The sequence below is a fragment of the Furipterus horrens genome, unplaced genomic scaffold (genome assembly GCF_987537825.1).
Source record: "Furipterus horrens unplaced genomic scaffold, mFurHor1.1.pri manual_scaffold_5, whole genome shotgun sequence".
NCBI classification, from domain to species: domain Eukaryota; kingdom Metazoa; phylum Chordata; class Mammalia; order Chiroptera; family Furipteridae; genus Furipterus; species Furipterus horrens.
The window spans coordinates 137339223-137356851 of NW_028327175.1; the positions used below are offsets into that span (position 1 = coordinate 137339223).

Sequence of the window (17629 nt, forward strand, 5' to 3'; positions counted from 1 at the left end):
GCTGAAGAGAAGTCATATAACCAAGGATTTACAGAAGTGACATCAAGACTGGTGGCAAGGGCAGAGATGTGAAAAGGGCTGACCCATTCCCATAAGCGGCAGATGAATTTTTAGAGGGATATCTCAGCTCAAGGTTCTCCTGGAGAAGTATGGGGTCTCGACCCTAAATCAGACTCTCCATCCCAGAGCACCAAGCCAGGAAGAGGCACCCACATAACATCTGGCAGTGAAAATCATCAGGGAATCTGTCCATCAGAGGGCGTCAGGAGTCTGCTAGAGACACAGGTGCCCACTTAAATGGCCAACACACAAAATCTCATTTCAGCCACTCACCCTGGGCTCCAGTGGAAGGAGGGTGAAGAGGACTAGAGTTGTGTGAGGAGAGACTGGAATTTGTGGCTCTGGGGACAGAGCTGAATGAATAGTCTCCAGGGTTTCTGTGCTGAGTCCCTCTCCCACACTGCAGACATCATCATTCTTGGTTGAAGCAATAGCTCCACTTTCTGGACTACCTGTCACCCCACCCTGAGGAGTTTTACCCAGGTGAGAAGTCAGCTGCCTGGGTCAGGATGTAGAAGCTTGGGAAGACTCAGGGGATGTCAGTGACTCAGTTAGTGGCTTTGGGGTCAGGGCCACCCCCCTCCACTTTCCCATGAACCTGACTGGCACCTTCCCCTCACAGGAGATCTACTAGGCCCATCCTCCCAACTCCCAGAGTCCCTGCTCTGCTGAGATTGGTTACCTGCCAGAATATGAGACAAACTGAATTGTGTGGCTTCAGGACAGGGTCCATGTGTCCCTTGCATGCCAGATCAGTGCCAAGCCCACACTTCACATGGCCAAATCTTGGTCTGTTTGGTCCTGATAAATTCTACTGGCATCACTCTGACAACTCCCTGATACTCTGCCATAACACAAAGGTGTGAAAATTCCCAGAAGGTGGCAGCTAGACTTCCCTGGGACGTTTGCTGAGTGGTCTCATACCCAGCACTGTCACCGAGTTTCAATCTGTATCGATCTAGGGAACACCACTCACTCTTACCTAGTGACTTACTGAGAAACTACTTCTTGTACTGCTAAAGACTCTTTTAGTCACTGAGCCTAAGTGGCAGCTGGCAGGCAGACGCAGATCTTGGGATGACTTAGGACTTTTTCTGACCTGCAGCCAAGCTCAGTACTGGCAAAAACCTGTCTTGGTGCACAGTTTGGTCCTTTCCACACACACCTAGGCCCAGCAGAGGAAGCCCCAAACTATAGATCACTTTATACCCTGAAACAGGTTGCCCAGGGCCAGTGACAGGCAGCATCTGTAATTGGCCTACACCAGAGTCTCTCCCAAAAGGCCGCAGAACCAACACACACAGTGGCCAGCTTCAAGCAACATCTGATCAGGATCCAATTAGCTTCACAAATGGCATATTCAAAGAGAGATCTCAGCAGGCACCAGACCTCACTGAGGTGAATTCTGCTTCATGTGGTCAGCACCTGCACAGCAGCTCATACACTATGGTTGGAATTGATTCTCACAGTCAACCAGCCTAAGAGTCAACCTCATGTACAAATAGGTCAATAGCAACCAAAACTCAATTACAACACAAGGGTTCACATAACCCAAAGAAGGGCCACCCAGCTCATGTAATCAAGGAAATTGTGCCACTGGGAGTCATAGAAGTTCTACCTAAAAGATAGAAACAAACACAAAGAGGCAGCCAAATAGACAAAGAAATATGACCCAAATAAAAGAATAAGAGTAATCTTCAGAAAAAGTTAAATGAAATTAGGTAAGCAATTTATCAGATATAGAGTTCAAAAAATTGTTATAAAGATGCTTAAGGAATTTAGTTAGAACTACAACAGCATGAACAAAGACATAGAAACCGTAAAAAAAGAACCAGTCAGAAATGAAGAATACAATCTCTGAAATAAAGAATACATTGGAAGGAATAAACAGTAGGTTGGATGAAGCAGAGGATTGAATTGGTGACTTGGAAGACAAGGTAGAAAAAAACACCCAGAGAAGCAAAATGAAAAAACAAATTTTAAATAATGATAACTTAAGGGACTTTTGGTATAACGTGAAGCACAAAGCACACCACATCATAGGGGTACCAGAAGGAGGAGAGAGAGAGGAAGTCATTGAGAACCCATTTGGAGAAAAAATGACTGAACCCTGAGCAACATGGCTCACTCGATTGAGTGTCATCCCACAAAGTAAAAGGTCGCTGCTTGATTCCCCATCAGGGCATATGCCTGAGTTGTAGGCCTGATCCCTGTTTGGGGTGCATGTCAGAAGCAACTGATTGATATTTCTCTCACACATTGGTGTTTCTCTTCTTCTCTTTCTCCCTCCCTAACCCTAAATAAATAAATAAATAAATAAATAAATAAATAAAATCTTTTAAAATAAAATAATGACTGAAAAGTTCACTAACCTGCTGAAGAAAAAGACACACAAGTCCAGGAAGTACAGAGAATCACAGACAGATGAACCCAACGAGGCCTCTGCCAAGACACATCATAATTAAAATGGCAAAGGTTAAAGACAAAAAGAGAATCTTAAAAGCAGCAGAAGAAAATTAGTTACATACAGGGGAGCTCCCATAAGACCAACAACTGATTTCTCAACAAAATTTTTTGACACCAGATGGGATAGGCATAAAATATTCAAACTGAGGAAAAACAAGGACCTACAACCAACAGTTCTTTATCCAGGAAGGCCATCATTTAAAATTGAAGGAGAAATAAATAGCTTTCCAGAAAAAAAAAGCTAAGAGAGTTGTTACCACCAAGCCACTATTACAAGAAGTGTTAATGGGTCTTTTTTAAGAAGAAAAAGAAGAGGATCAAAAAACCAGGGAAACAGTTAAAAAAATAAAATGGCTATAAATACTTACCTATCAATAATCACTTTATATGTAAATGGCTTAAATGTGCCAATCAAAAGAGGGTAGGTAGATGAATGGATAAGAAAACAAGACCCATATATTTGCTGTCTACAAGAGACCCACCTCAGAATGAAAGATAGACAGAGACTAAAAGTCAAGTGACAGAAAAAGATATTTCATGCAAAAAGAAGTGAAAAAAAAGTAATACTTATATCTGACAAAATAGACTTTAAAACAAAGTCTATAGTAAGAGACAAAGAAGAACACTACATAATGGTATACAGAGCAATCCAACAAAAGGATATAAACCTTGTAATATTTATGCACCCAACACAGGAGCACTAAATACATAAAGAAAATTTTGATAGACATAAAGGGAGATCAACAGTCATAGTAGGGGATTTTAACACCCCATTGACATCAATGGATAGACTCTCCAGGCAGAAAATCAACATAAAAACAGTAGCCTTAAATGAAAATAGATCAAATGGATTTAATTGATATCTTCAGATAACTTACCCCAAAGCATCAGGGTATACATTCTTTTCAAGTACCATGGAATATTTTTCTAGGATAGACCACAAGTTAGGATAAAAAACAAGTCTCAATAAATTTAAGAAGATTGAACTCACATCAAGCACCTTCTATGAGCATAATGGTATGATACCAGAAATCAGTCACAAGAAAAAAAGAATAGAAAACACACAAAGACATGGAGGCCAAATAATTGTTAGTAAACAATGAATGGGTTAACAACAAGATCAAGGAAGAAATCAAGGACTTCCAGCCAAGATGGAGGCGTAGACAGACACCTTGTGTCTCCCTCCACAACTAAAACGAATACAACTACCTCAAAACTAAAAACAACCAGAAGTTCCAGAAAGTCAAACTAAATGGAGGTCCAGCAAACAAAGATATAAAGAAGAAATACTCATCCAGACAGGTAGGAAGGGCGGAGCCGGAGCAGAGAGGACGCAGTGTGACGGCAGCAGTCGCAGCAACAGCAGCAGCAGCAGTGGCAGTCACACGTTTTAAAGTCAGGAGAGACACCTGGGGAGTGTTCGCAGCTCCTCACCGGACCTAGCAGCTCATGGTCCCAGGACCAGGGAAAATCAAGCCTCATTGCTTCTGACTGTGCAGACCAGTGAGGGTTGCAGTGGAGGCAGAAACTGCTCATCTCTCAGCAGAGTCCGCTTGTTTAAAGAGCCCCCATGGTCCTAGAACATCCACAGACCCACCCACTCTAGGAAAAACAGCCAGGGCAGCAGCTAAAGGGGCGCCAGTCCGGTGCGGAAGTGGGAGGGGTGCCTGGAAAAGTTGTGAATGCTGGACAAGCGGCATTGTTCCCTCTCCGACCCCTTCCCCACATACAGCGCCACAACGTGGTGAAACAGGTCCCCTTGCACTGATCAGTCCCTAAGGCTCCACCCCTTTCAATGTAACAGGAGTGGCAACTCTACCTGGGATGTGGAGGCAAACAAACACAGGAGCCTGTAAGAATGAGGAGACAGAGAAATATGGCCCAAAAGGGGGAACAGACCAAGGTTCCAGTGGGAGAACTAAGTGATGAGGAGATAGCCAACCTAACACACAGACTTTAAAACACTGATGATAAAGATGCTCACAGGCTTGACAGATATGCTTGAGTACGGCAAATGCATAAAAGAAGAAGTGAAGGCTATGCCAAGTGAAACAAAGGAAAATCCACACAAAACCAATAGAGAAGGGAAGGAAACCGGGGTTCAAATCAATGATTTGGAACATAAGGAAGAAAAGAACAGTCAACCAGTGCAGAATGAGGAAGCAAGAATTGAAAGAAAACAAGGAAAACTTCCCAAATTATGTGAAGGAGATGGACATACAGGTCTGGGAAGCACAGAGTGTCCCGGGCAAGTTGGACCCAGAGGAGACCACACCAGGACACATAATGATTGAGATGCCAAAGGTGAAAGATAGAGAGTCAATTAAATATACTTTTTAAAAAAATCAAAAGATACATTGAAACAAAAGAAAATGACAACAAAATAACACAAAGTCTATGGTACACAACAAACAAACCCTGAGAGAAATTCATAGCATTACAGGCCTATCTCAAAAAAAAAAAAAAAGAAAAGAAAAGAAAAAGAAAATACTCAAACAATCTAACTTTACACTTAAAAAAAAAAAGGAAAACAACAAAAAAAGCCTAAAGTGAGTAGAAGGAAGGAAGTTAAATAAAGATCAGAGCAGAAATAAACAAAATAGGGTCTAAATACACAATATAGAAGGTCAATGAAAACAAAAGCTGATTTTTTTAAGTATATTTTATTATGTTGTTACAGTAGTTCCAGTTTTTCTCCCCTTTGCTCCCCTATGCCCAGTACCCCACTTCCCTGTCAGCAATCCCACCCCCCCTTAGTTCATGTCCATGGGTCATGCATATAAGGTCTTTGGCTTCACTCTTTCCTATATTATTCTTAACTTCCCCATATCTATTTTGTACCAACCAATTATGCTTCTTAATCCCTGCACCATATCCCCATTTCTCCCCTTTCCCCCTCCCAGCTGATAACGCTCCAAATGATCCGCATACCTATGGTTCTGTTTCTATTCTGGTTTGCTTAGTTGAATTATGTTTTTATTTTTTAGATTCAGTTGTTGATAGTTGTGAGTTTGTTGTCATTTTAGTGTTCATAGGTTTGATCTTTTTCTTAAGTAAGTCCTTTTGACATTTCATATAATAATGACTTGGTGATGATGAACTCTTTTAGCTTTACCTTGTCTGGGAAGCGCTTCATCTGCCCTTCCATTCTAAATGATAGCTTTGCTGGATAGAGTAGTCTTGGTTGTAGGTCCTTGCTTCTCATCACATTGAATATTGCTTGGCAGTGCCTTGTTGCCTGCAAAGTTTCTTTTGAGAAATCAGCTGATAGTCTTATAGGCACCCCTTTGTAGGCAACTCTCCGCTTCTCTCTTACTGCTTTAAGGATTCTCTTTATCTTTCACCTTTGGCATTTTAAATATGATGTGTCTTGGTGTGGTCCCCTGTGGGTCCAGCTCGCCCAGGACTCTCTGTGCTTTCTGAACTTGTATGTTTATTTCCTTCACAAAATTTGGGAAGTTTTCCTTCATTATATTTTCACATAAGTTTTCAATTTCTTTCTCTCCCTCTTCTCCTTCGGGCACCCCCATGATTTGGATGTTGGCACGTTTAAAGTTGTCCCAGAGGTTCCCAAGCCTCTCCTCATTATTTTCAATTCTTGTTTCCTCATTCTGGACTGTTTACTGTTTTTTTCTTCCTTATGTTCCAAATCATTGATTTGAACCCCGGTTTCCTTCCTCTCACCATTGGTTTTGTGTGGATTTTCCTTTGTTTCACTTAGCATAGCCTTCATTTCTTCTCTTAAGTGTTTGCCATACTCAAGCATATCTGTCAAGACTGTGAGCATCTTTATCACCAGTGTTTTGAAGTCTGCGTCTGTTAGGTTGGCTCTCTCCTCATCTCATAGGTTGGCTATATCCTCATCACTTAGTTCTCCCACTGGAACCTTGATCCATTCCATCTTTGGGCCACACTTCTCTGTCTCCTCATTCTTACAGGCTCCTGTGTTTGTTTGCCTCTGTGTCTTGGGTAGAGCTGTTGCTCCTGTTACATTGTAAGGGGCGGATCCTTAGGGCTTCATCAGTACAGGGTGACCTGTTTCACCATGTTGTGGCGCTGTATGTGGGAGAGGGGTCTGATAGGGAACAATGACACTTTCCCAGCATTCCCACCTTTCCAGGCACTTCTCCCACTTCTGTATGGGACTGGTGCCTCTCTAGCTACTGCCCTGGCTGTTGTTCCCAGAGTGGTTGGGTCTGTGGATGTTCTAGGATAGTAGGGGCCCTTTAAACAAGTAGACTCTGCTGAGAGACTGGCAGTTTCTTCCTCTGCCACAACCTCCACTGGTTTGCACAGTCAGATGCAATGAGGCTTGATTTTCCACTGTGCTGGGGCACTGAGCTGAAGTCTGGTGAGGAGATGGGAACGCTCCCCAGGTGTCCCTCCTGACTTTTAAAAATCTGTAACTATGCTTTTTGCCAGCCTGCTTCTGCCACTGCTGCTGCCACCACCACACCACATCCTCTCCACCTCAGCTCCGCCCCTCCTACCTGTCTGGATGAGAATTTCTTCATTATATCTTTGTTTATTGGACTTCCATGCAGTTTGATTTTCTGGAACTTATGGTTGCTTCTAGTTTCGAGGTAGTTGTATTCCTTCTTAGTTGTGGAGGGAAACGCAGCGTGTCTATCTACACCTCCATCTTGGCTGGAATTCCAAGAGCTAATTTTTTTAAAGATAAACAAGATTGGCGAAACTTGAAGCAGCCTCTTAAAAAACAGAGACAGAGGACCCAAATGAATAATATCAGAAGTGAAAGAGGAGAAGTAACAACTGGCACTGAAAAAATACAAAGGACTGTAAGAAAGTATTAGAAAAAACTACATGCTAGCAAATTAGAGTATTAGAATGAAATGGATAAATTCCTTGAAACATATAATCTTCCAAAGCTGAATCAGGAAGAATCAGAAAATCTGAATAGACAGATTACAACCACTGAAATTGAAACAGTAATCAAAAAAAAAAAAAAATTCAAATAAAGTCCTTGACTGGATGGCTTCACAGATAAATTTTACCAAACATTCAAAGCAGAATAAACATCTATGCTTCTCAAACTATCCGAAAAAAATTCAAGAGAAGGAAAGACTCCCAAGCTTATATTTGGAGGCCAGCATTGCCTTAATTCCCAAACTAGATAATGATACCACAAAGAAAGAAAATTATAAACTAATATCCCTGGTGAACATATATGCTAAAATCCTTAAAAAATACTAGCAAACCTGATCCAGAAATACATTTAAAAAGTATACACCATGATCAAATGGGATTTATTCTGGGGCTGCAAGATTTGTACAATATTTACAAAACAATAAATGTAATACATCACATAAACAAAATGAGCGATAAAAAGTATACAATCCTATCAATAGATGGAGAAAAAGCATTTAATAAAATCCAGCACCATTATGACAAAAACTCTCAGCAAAGTGGGAATAGAGGTATTATACCTCAACATAATAAAGGCCATATATGAAAAACCCAAAGCCAACATCATACTCATTAGGCAAAAACTAAAAGCATTTCCTGTAAGACTGAGAACAAGACAGGAATATCTGCTTTCACCACTCTTATTCAACATAGTACTGGAAGTCCTAGCCTCAGCAATCAGACAAGAAAGAAATAAAAATCATCCAAACTGGAAGGAAGAAGTAAAACTGTCATTATTTGCACATGCCATGATACTATATATAGAAAACCCTGAAAAATTCACCAAGAAACTACTAGAACTGATAAATGGATTCAGAAAGTAGCAGGACACAAAACTAATACCCACAAGTCATTTTGCATTTTTATACACCAATTATGAACTATCAGAAAGGAAAACTATAAAAATAATCCCATTTATGATTGCATCAAAAAATACCTAGAAATAAATTTAACCAAGGAGGTAAAACACCTGTAGTTTTAAAACTGTAAGACACTGAAGAAAGAGGTTGAAGAAGATACAAAGAAGTGAAAGCATATACCACGTTCACGGAAAGGAAGAACATCATTAAAATGTCCATTCTACTGAAAGCAACCTCTAGATTCAGTACAATTTTTATCAAAATACCAATGGCGTATTTCACAACTAGAACAATATTCTCAAAATTTATATGGAACTACAAAAGGCCACTCATAGCAACAGCAATCCTGAGAAAGAAGAAAAAAGTTGGAAGAATTAAACTACCTAATATCAAACTATCCTAAAAGGCGACAGTAAAAAAAGAATATGGTATTGGCATGAAAACAGACACATAGATCAATGGACTAGAATAGAGAACCTAGGAATAAACCTACATCTTTATAGTCAATTAATATTTGACAGAGGAAGCATGCACATACAATGGGGTAAAGATAGTTTGTTCAATAATGGTACTGGGAAAATTGGACAGATGCATGCAAAAAAAATGAATGTAGACCACTTTCTTATACCATGCACAATAAATTCAAAATGGATAAACAAATTAAATGTTAGACTCAAAACCATAAATATCGCAGAAGAAAACACAGGCAGCAAAATCTCGGACATTGCTCGTAGCAATATTTTATCAGATATATTTCCTGGGCAAGGGAAACAAAAGACAAAATTAACAAGTGGGACTATATCAAACTAGAAAGTTTTTGCATAGCAAAGAAAACCATTAATGAAATTAAAATACAACCCACTGAATGAGAGAACATATCCACCACTAATACATCTGATAAGGGGTTAATACCCAAAATTTAGTGAGAACTTACAAAACTCAACAACAAATAAACAAACAATCCAATTAAAACAATGGGCAAAGGACCTGAATAGAGACTTCTCCAAAGAGGACATACAGGTGGTCAATAGGCATATGAAAAGATGTTCAATGTCACTAATCATCAGAGAAATGCAAATTAAACCCACAATGAGATATCTCACAACTCTCAGAAATAAATCCACAAACAAGTGCTGGTGAGGATGTGGAGAAAGGGGAACCCTTTTGCACTGTTGGTGGGAATGCAGACTGATGCAGCCACTGTGGAGAGCAGTACAAATATACCTAAAAAAAAAAAAAAAGAAATTAATAGATCCAAGGGAACCCAAAACACTAATTGAAAAGAATATAAGCACCCCTATGTTCGCTTAAGAATTATTTAAAATTGCCAAGATATGGGAACAGCCCAAGTATCCATCAGTAGATGAGTGGATAAAACAACTATGGGACAATTACACAATGGAATACTACTCAGTCATAAAAAAGAATGAAATCTTACATTTTAAACAGCATAGATGGAACAGAAGAGTATTATGCTAAGTGAAATAAGTCAGTCAGAGAAAGGCAAACACCACATGATTTCACTTACATGTAGAATTTAATGAACAAAGTAAAGTAACAAACAAAATATAAATAGATTCATAGATACAGAGAATAGACTGGCAGCTGTTAGAAGGGACTGGGGTTAGCTGACTGGGTGAAAATGTGAAAGGATTGAGAAAAAACCCTCATAGACACATACAACTATATGGTGATTACATAAGAAATAGAACGGAAAGCAAAATAGCATCCAGCTGTGAAAAGCAAAAAGCCACAGGGTTTTTTGCAGGCCTGAAAGAAACATCTGGAGAAAAAGAGCTCTTAAGCGGATCACACACGAAAATATTTTGGCACCCACTTACCCTGGGCTCAAGCAGAGGGAGGACAGAGAGGACTGGAGACGCTTGGGGAGAATTTAGGGTGGTGGCTTTCAGGGAGAACTGGGGGGACAGCCGGCCGGGTCCCAGTGCTGAATCATTCCCCCTGCTGCAGGCAGACCATTCCCTTCCAAATGGCATCAGCCTGCGGGGAAGCAAGAGCCCCACCCACAGGAATTAATCTGCCCCACCCTCAGTGCTTAAGCCTGATGGATGATCACAGATTGAATGTATTAACAACTAAAGGAGACAGACAAAGGCAGTAGATCTCTGGTAGTCTCCAACAGGCTGCCTAAGCCCATATTGGTACATGACCTGACATCACCAGGGGCAGACCCAGGAAGTGCAGATCAATCTAAGAAGCAGCAACAAATAAGAAGAGTCACAAAAATGGGGACACAGGGAAACAACCCCCCCACATCAAAAGGAAAGGAGGAAGCCCCAAAAAGAATGTTAAATGAAATAGAGGTAAGCAAACTATCAGACGTGGAATTCAAAACATAGATTATAGGGAAGCTCAATGAGTTCAGCGAGCTCAAAGAAAACTACAAAGAACTCCAGGGAAACTACAAGGAACTCCAGAGAAACTACAAAGAACTTACTGAAAATTACACCAGCATGAAAGAGGACACAGAAGCTATCAATAAAAGCCAGGAGGAAATGAAAAATACAATTTCTGAATTGAAGAACATGTTACAGATCCCCTGGGCTGCTCCAATTGAAAACAAACCCATGGGCTTTTTAGCTAGGGGCCCGATTGCCCGCCACCAGAATTATAACTCTCAATACCAGAGTTTAGTGAAAAGAAAAAGAATAGTTTATTTAACAGTTATATAGATTTAGATTATTTGCGGATTTCTGCTGTTAAGTCTTATGTTCTTTAAAACACCCATAAACACATATTCTTGCCTCCCCCCTACCAAACCAGGCTAGTTTTAGAAAAGTTAGAGAAACCATTTCCCTACTTTCCAAACATAGTTCAGCTTTACCAGCAGCTACCAATCACTCAATTCTGATTGAGGAGGTCCTTTCTGTGCTGTGGTGCCCTCCAGCTCTCAATGCAGAACCGCCTGGATTCTCAGCCTGCTTGTAAACTGCCTTCTTCCTGAAAACCTCATGGATCTCCTCTCCTTCTCAAAACCACATGGCGAGAGCCTTTTAAAGCAGCCTGGAGACCCCTTCTCCAAGCCACATGGAGGGAGCACACGAGAGCGAGCGAGAGAGAGCGAGCTAAAATGTCCGCAGCTGCTTATATATCCCTGACTGTGGGATATATAAGCAGTGGGTGTTGCAAACAGTTCTGACCATTCACAGAACCTTACGTAGGCTCTGTGTGCTTTTTCGATACCATCCCCTGGTTCAAGACCCCTCCCATCTACCTGAGGCCTTGGAAGCATCCAAGAAATTTTGCATAAGAAAGACACTAACCACCAGCCTCAGGCATGTGGAGGCATTCTGAAAGCTGCTTCCTTCTCCCCACCCCCAGCTGCAAACTCTGTGTATTTTTGGACTCCCCTGTTTCTCTAACAAACACAGTAGAAAGAAATAAAAGCAGGCTAGAAAAAGTAGAAGATCGGAACAGCAAGCTGGAGGAAAAGGTAGAAAAAAATTCCCGGACTGTGCAACAAAATGAAAAAAGACTGAAAAAAAATGAAGAGGTTTTAAAAGAGCTGCAGGACAATATGAAACATAATAATATCTGTATCATAGGAATACCAGAAGGAGAAGAGGAGGAGCAAGGGATAGAAAACCTGTTTGAAAAAGTAATGATAGAAAACTTCCCTAACTTGGTGAGAGAAAAACTCATGCAAGTCCAAGAAGCACAGAGGGTCCCAATGAAGATGAACCTCAACAGACCTACTTCAAGACATATCATAATTAAAATGGGAACATTGAAAGACAAAGAGAATCCTAAAAGCAGCAAGAGAGAAACAGCTAATAACATACAAGAGAGCTCCAATAAGGCTAGTATCAGATTTCTCAACAGAAACATACAAGCCAGGAGGGAATGGCAGAAAATATTTCAAGCAATGAAAAACAAAGACCTACAACCAAGAATACTCTACCCAGCAAGGCTCTCATTCAAAATGGAAGGTGAAATAACGAGTTTCTCTGACAAAAGAAGGCTAAAAGAACACATCTCCACCAAACCAGCATTGCAAGAGATGCTAAAAGGAGTGCTTTAAGAAGATGAAGAAACAGAGAGAGACAGAGAGGAACACAAGTACAAAGCAGGAAAATGACAATGAGTAAGTACCTACTTTAGAACAAAAGATCTAAACAGACTGAAACTGAAGGGATAGAAAAAAATACTTCAAGCAAATGGACAAGAAAAAAAGCTGTGGTAGTATTACTCATATCAGACAAAACAGATTTCACAGAAAAGGCCATTAAAAGAGACAAAGAGGAACATTTCATAATACTTAAGGGAAAAATCCACCAAGAAGGTATAACCCTTGTAAACATATATGCACCCAACATAGGAGCACTCAAATATGTAAGGAAATTTTTGAAATACTTCAGGAGGGATATAGACAGCAACACACTAATAGTAGGGGACTTAAACACCCTACTGTTGACAATGGACAGATCTTTGAAGCAAAGAAACACCAAGGATAGTGAGGCATTGAACAACAATCTAGATCAAATGGACAAGTTTCTGGAAACATATAATCTTCCAAAACTGAATCAAGAAGAAGCAGAAAGCCCGATAGACCAAAAACAACTAGTGAAATTAAAGCAGTAATCAAAAAACTCCCGGCACACAAAAGCCCTGGACTGGATGGCTTCACAGCTGAATTTTACAAAACATATAGGAAGGAATTAACTCTTATCCTTCTCAAACTATTCCAAAAAAATCCAAGAAGAAGGAAGACTCCCAAACTCTTTCTATGAAGCCAGTATTACCCTAATTCCAAAACCAGGTCAAGACACAACAAAGAAAGAAAACTACAGGCCAATATTGCTGATGAACATAGATGCTAAAATCCTCAACAAAATATTGGCAAACAGAATCCAGCAACACATTAGATAGATCATACACCACAACGAAGTGGAATTCATCCCAGGGATGCAAGAACGGTTTAATATTTAAAAATCAATAAACATAATACACCACATAAACAAAATGAAAGAAAAATCACATGATCATATCAGTAGATGCAGAAAAGGCATTTGATAAAGTACAACACCCATTTATGATGAAAACACTTAGCAAAATGGCAATAGAGGGAGTATACCTCAACATAATAAAGGTCATATATGAGAAACCTGAAGGCAACATCATACTCAATGGGCAAAAACTGAGAGCATTCCCCCTGAGGTCAGGAACAAGATAAGGCTGTCCACTACCCCACTCGTATTCAACATAGTCTTGGAAGTTCTAGCCACAGTTATCAAACAAAAAAGAGAAATAAAAGGCATCCAAATTGGAAAAGAGGAAGTGAAACTGTCATTATTTGCAGATGACATGATAGTGTACATAGAAAACCCTACAGACTCCTCCAAAAAATTACTTGACCTAATAAATGAATTTGGCAAAATAGCACGGTACAAAGTCAATATTCAGAAATCTAAGGCATTTCTGTATACCAACAATAAAATATAAGAGATAGAAACTAGAAAAAAATCCCATTTACTATAGCAACAAGAAAAATAAAGTACTTAGGAATAAACTTAACCAAGGATGTAAAAGACCTGTACTCAGAAAAATACATAATACTGAAGAAAGAAATTAAGGAAGATACAAATAAATGGAAGCATATACCATGTTCATGGATGGGAAGAATCAACATCATTAAAATGTCCACACTGCCCAAAGAAATTTATAGATTCAATGCAATCCCTATTAAAATACCTAGAACAAATACTTCAAAAATTTATATGGAACCAAAAAAGACCCTGAATAGCCACAGCAATCTTGAGGAAGAAGAACACAGTAGGAGGAATCACAATACCTGATACCAAACTGTACTACAAGGCCACGGTAATCAAAACAGTCTGGTACTGGGATAAGAACAGACATATAGATCAATGGAACACAATAGAGAGCCCAGAAATAAACCCAGGTCTATATGGTCAACTAATATTTGACGAAGGGTGAAGGAACATAAAATGGAGTGAAGAGAGCCTCTTCAGCAAATGGTGTTGGGAGAACTAGACAGGGACATGCAAAAAAATGAAACTAGGCCACCAACTTACACCATACACCAGAATCAACTCAAGATGGATCAAAGACTTAAATGTAAGACGTGACACCATAAAAGTCCTAGAGGAAAACATAGGTAGTAAAATTTCAGATATCCCACGTAGCAATATTTTCACTGATATATCCCCTAAGGCAAGGGAAATAAAGGAAAAAGTAAACAAATGGGACTACAGCAAACTGAAGAGTTTCTGCTCAGCAAAAGAAAACATCAGCAAGATGAAAAGGGAACCAATCATATGGGAAAATATATTTGCCAATAATACCTCAGACAAGGGATTGATCTCCAAAATATATAAAGAACTTATATGACTCAACACCAAGAAGACAGACAACCCAATTAAAATGTGGGCAAAAAACCTGAACAAACACTTCTCCGAAGAAGACATACAGAGGGTCCATAGGCATATGAAAGAATGCTCAACATTACTAGCCATCAGCAAGATGCAAATAAAAACCACAATGACATACCACCTCACACCAGTCAGAATGGCCATCATTAACAAATCAACAAACAACATGTCCTCGCGATGATGCGGAGAAACAGGAACCCTGGTGCATTGCTGGTGGAAATGCAGACTGGTGCAGCCACTATGGAAAACAGTATGGAATTACCTCAAAAAACTAAAAATGGAACTGCCTTTTGAACCAGCGATTCCATTGCTAAGATTATATCCAAAGAGTACTGAAACACCAATTCAAAAGAACCTATGCACCCCTGTGTTCACAGCAGCACTATTTATAATAGCCAAGTGCTGGAAGCAACCTAAGTACCGATCTGTAGATGAGTGAATCAAAAAACTGTGGTACATTTACACAATGGAGTACTATGTAGCAGAAAGAAGGAACTTCTACCATTTGCAACAACATGGATGGAACTAGAGAGAATTATGCTAAGTGAAATAAGGCAGGCAATGAAAGAAAAATACCATATGATATCGTCTAATACAAGAGACTAATGAACAACACAAACAAATGAACAAAATTGAACCAGAGGTATGTAAACAAGGCATAGACTAACAATGACAAAGGGGACGAGGGGAGGGAGAGAAGGGGGTAACAAGGGGAAGGGTCTAGTCAAAAACCTGTATAAATTACCCATGGACATGGAAAACTGGGTTGGGACTGACTGTGGGAGAAGGCGTGGACAGTGTGTGGGGAAGCAATAGGGAAAAAAGTAGGACAACTGTAATAGAAAAACAAACAAAAATTTTAGTGGGGGGAAAAAAGAAAATATAAAGAATGGAAATGCAATTTTAGTGAATATCAGAAGGACAAGGATTTTCCTTCACACTGCATATTTTTCTTCCTACCTGATCCCTCCAGAATTTGGAATTCTGAAGAAGTAATGACATAAGGTTCTTTGCATAAAACTAATAAGACCAGTTGTTAATATAGGTTTTGTTGACCAAGACTTTGACTGGAATGTCATGCCTAAAGGAGACATGCTTGGGCTCTGGTTGTTACCAAAAAGCCCTGAGGGACTAGGATTGACTTTTGAAGATAATAAAATCCCACGACAAAAAAGGCCTGGTACCTTGGTTGGTTGTGCGGTCCATGGCAATCTCTCCAGGGAAGGAACGAGGGTCGCTTTCCTGAAAGATGGCTAGAAGGGACCTTAAGGCACAAATGGAAAACCAGAAGGACTTGGAAAAGACAGGTGTTTACAGATAAGGCTGAATGGCAGGTATGTGACTCAGTCCTGTGTCCTGAAGGGCAGACTGAAAGTTACCCTAAAGGTTCCTTGTGTAAGCTCCAGCAAAGCAGACTTAAATATCATATGGATCATTTGTTGCTCTTGTTGTGTTTATGCAAATGAACAGGATAAATTAAAACTGGACTTAATGCAGTCCCTTTAATGACAAGGAGGGTAATTTTAAGGAGAAAAATCGCGATTCAAGGAAGATCACAATGCTCAGTGGTAGACTATAAAGCAGTGCAGCTGTCTTTAAAGTTTTTTTCACTTAAAGTTTTTTTTTATTTGAAAGTTAAAATAGGTCTGTGACATCATCAAAGATGCTTAATTTACAGGCAAGGAAAATGTCAAATGCCTTGCAACTGGATGTCTTTCTGATAAGACAGTCTTGCAGATTTAGAGACTGGTTTGTGGGTTATGTTGCATAAATTAACATGTGTTTTCTGTTTTCAAAGGGCATAAGCCTATGATCTCATTCCCTGAGTGATTGTCTGTACGTATAGGCCTCACTTAATCCTGTCTGCATCACTTGTCCTGAGACTCAATGATCTGGCTGAACTAAGTGGCTGGGTTGGTGAAGAATGGGGTGGTCAGTGGGCTTCACTTTAAAACTGGTTTCTCTTTTCTATCCTAATGGCTTGGACAGAAAGGCCCAGAGGTCTGAGAGGAGGGAAACCTAAAATATTCCCCTTAGCCCAAACTAAGTATAGTGGGCAAAAGGGTTTTGGACAGGTATGTTGTGCCTGGCACATCCTCTTCCAAAGAAGTCTTTTTTTTCCCTAATGTGGGACATTGAAAAATTAATCCCTGCCTTTTGTCATCTAGTGGCTATGGATTGAATGATGCCTTTTAACCCTGTTGCCAAATCTGTTGCCCCCAGAATACAACAAGGATGCCAACCTGTTAAACCAAGCACGCCATTGTCCGGGGACAGCCAACTGACTTGGAGTCTGCAAGATCCTTCCCCGAGTGGGAAGGTCACCCTCCCCTCCACTCTTATTAGGGATTTCTGGACCCAAGGGTAGGTAGAATGATGACCATGCCCAGCTTGAAGCAGCTAGAGGAGCATGAGACCTTCACCCATTGTCCTTTATAAGATTATAAAGGGTCTTAAGTCTGAAAGGAGGGTATTGTTATTTTTTATTGTTATAAAAAAAAATCAATCAATTAATTAATTTTTAAAAAAAGAATAATATAGGAAAGGGAACTTGTATGCACCACCCACAAACATGAACTAAGGGGCATGGGATTGCTGGGGGAAGGGGGGTACTGGGAAGAGGGGAGCAAAGGGAAAAAATTGGAGCTATTGTAACAATATAATCAATAAACTATACTTAAAAAAAGAAAAAAGAATAGGAAGATCAAAGCTATGAACATTAAAATGACAGAAAACTCACAACTATCAACAACTGAATCTAAAAACAAAAACAAGAGGTAGAAAAAAAACTAAATGTTCATCAATGATAATTGAGTGAAGAAAGTATGGTACATACATATATTAGAACATTATTCAGCCATTAAAAAAAGAAATCTTATATACTACAAAGTCAATGAAACTTGT

General features: G+C 39.8%; 1 protein-coding gene across 1 annotated transcript in view; it reads right to left on the minus strand.

Annotated features, from left to right (window-relative positions):
• Nucleotides 1–17629, minus strand: part of LOC150009946 (cytochrome P450 2C19-like) — a 49291-nt gene that overhangs the window by 24581 nt on the left and 7081 nt on the right. The window lies entirely within an intron of this gene.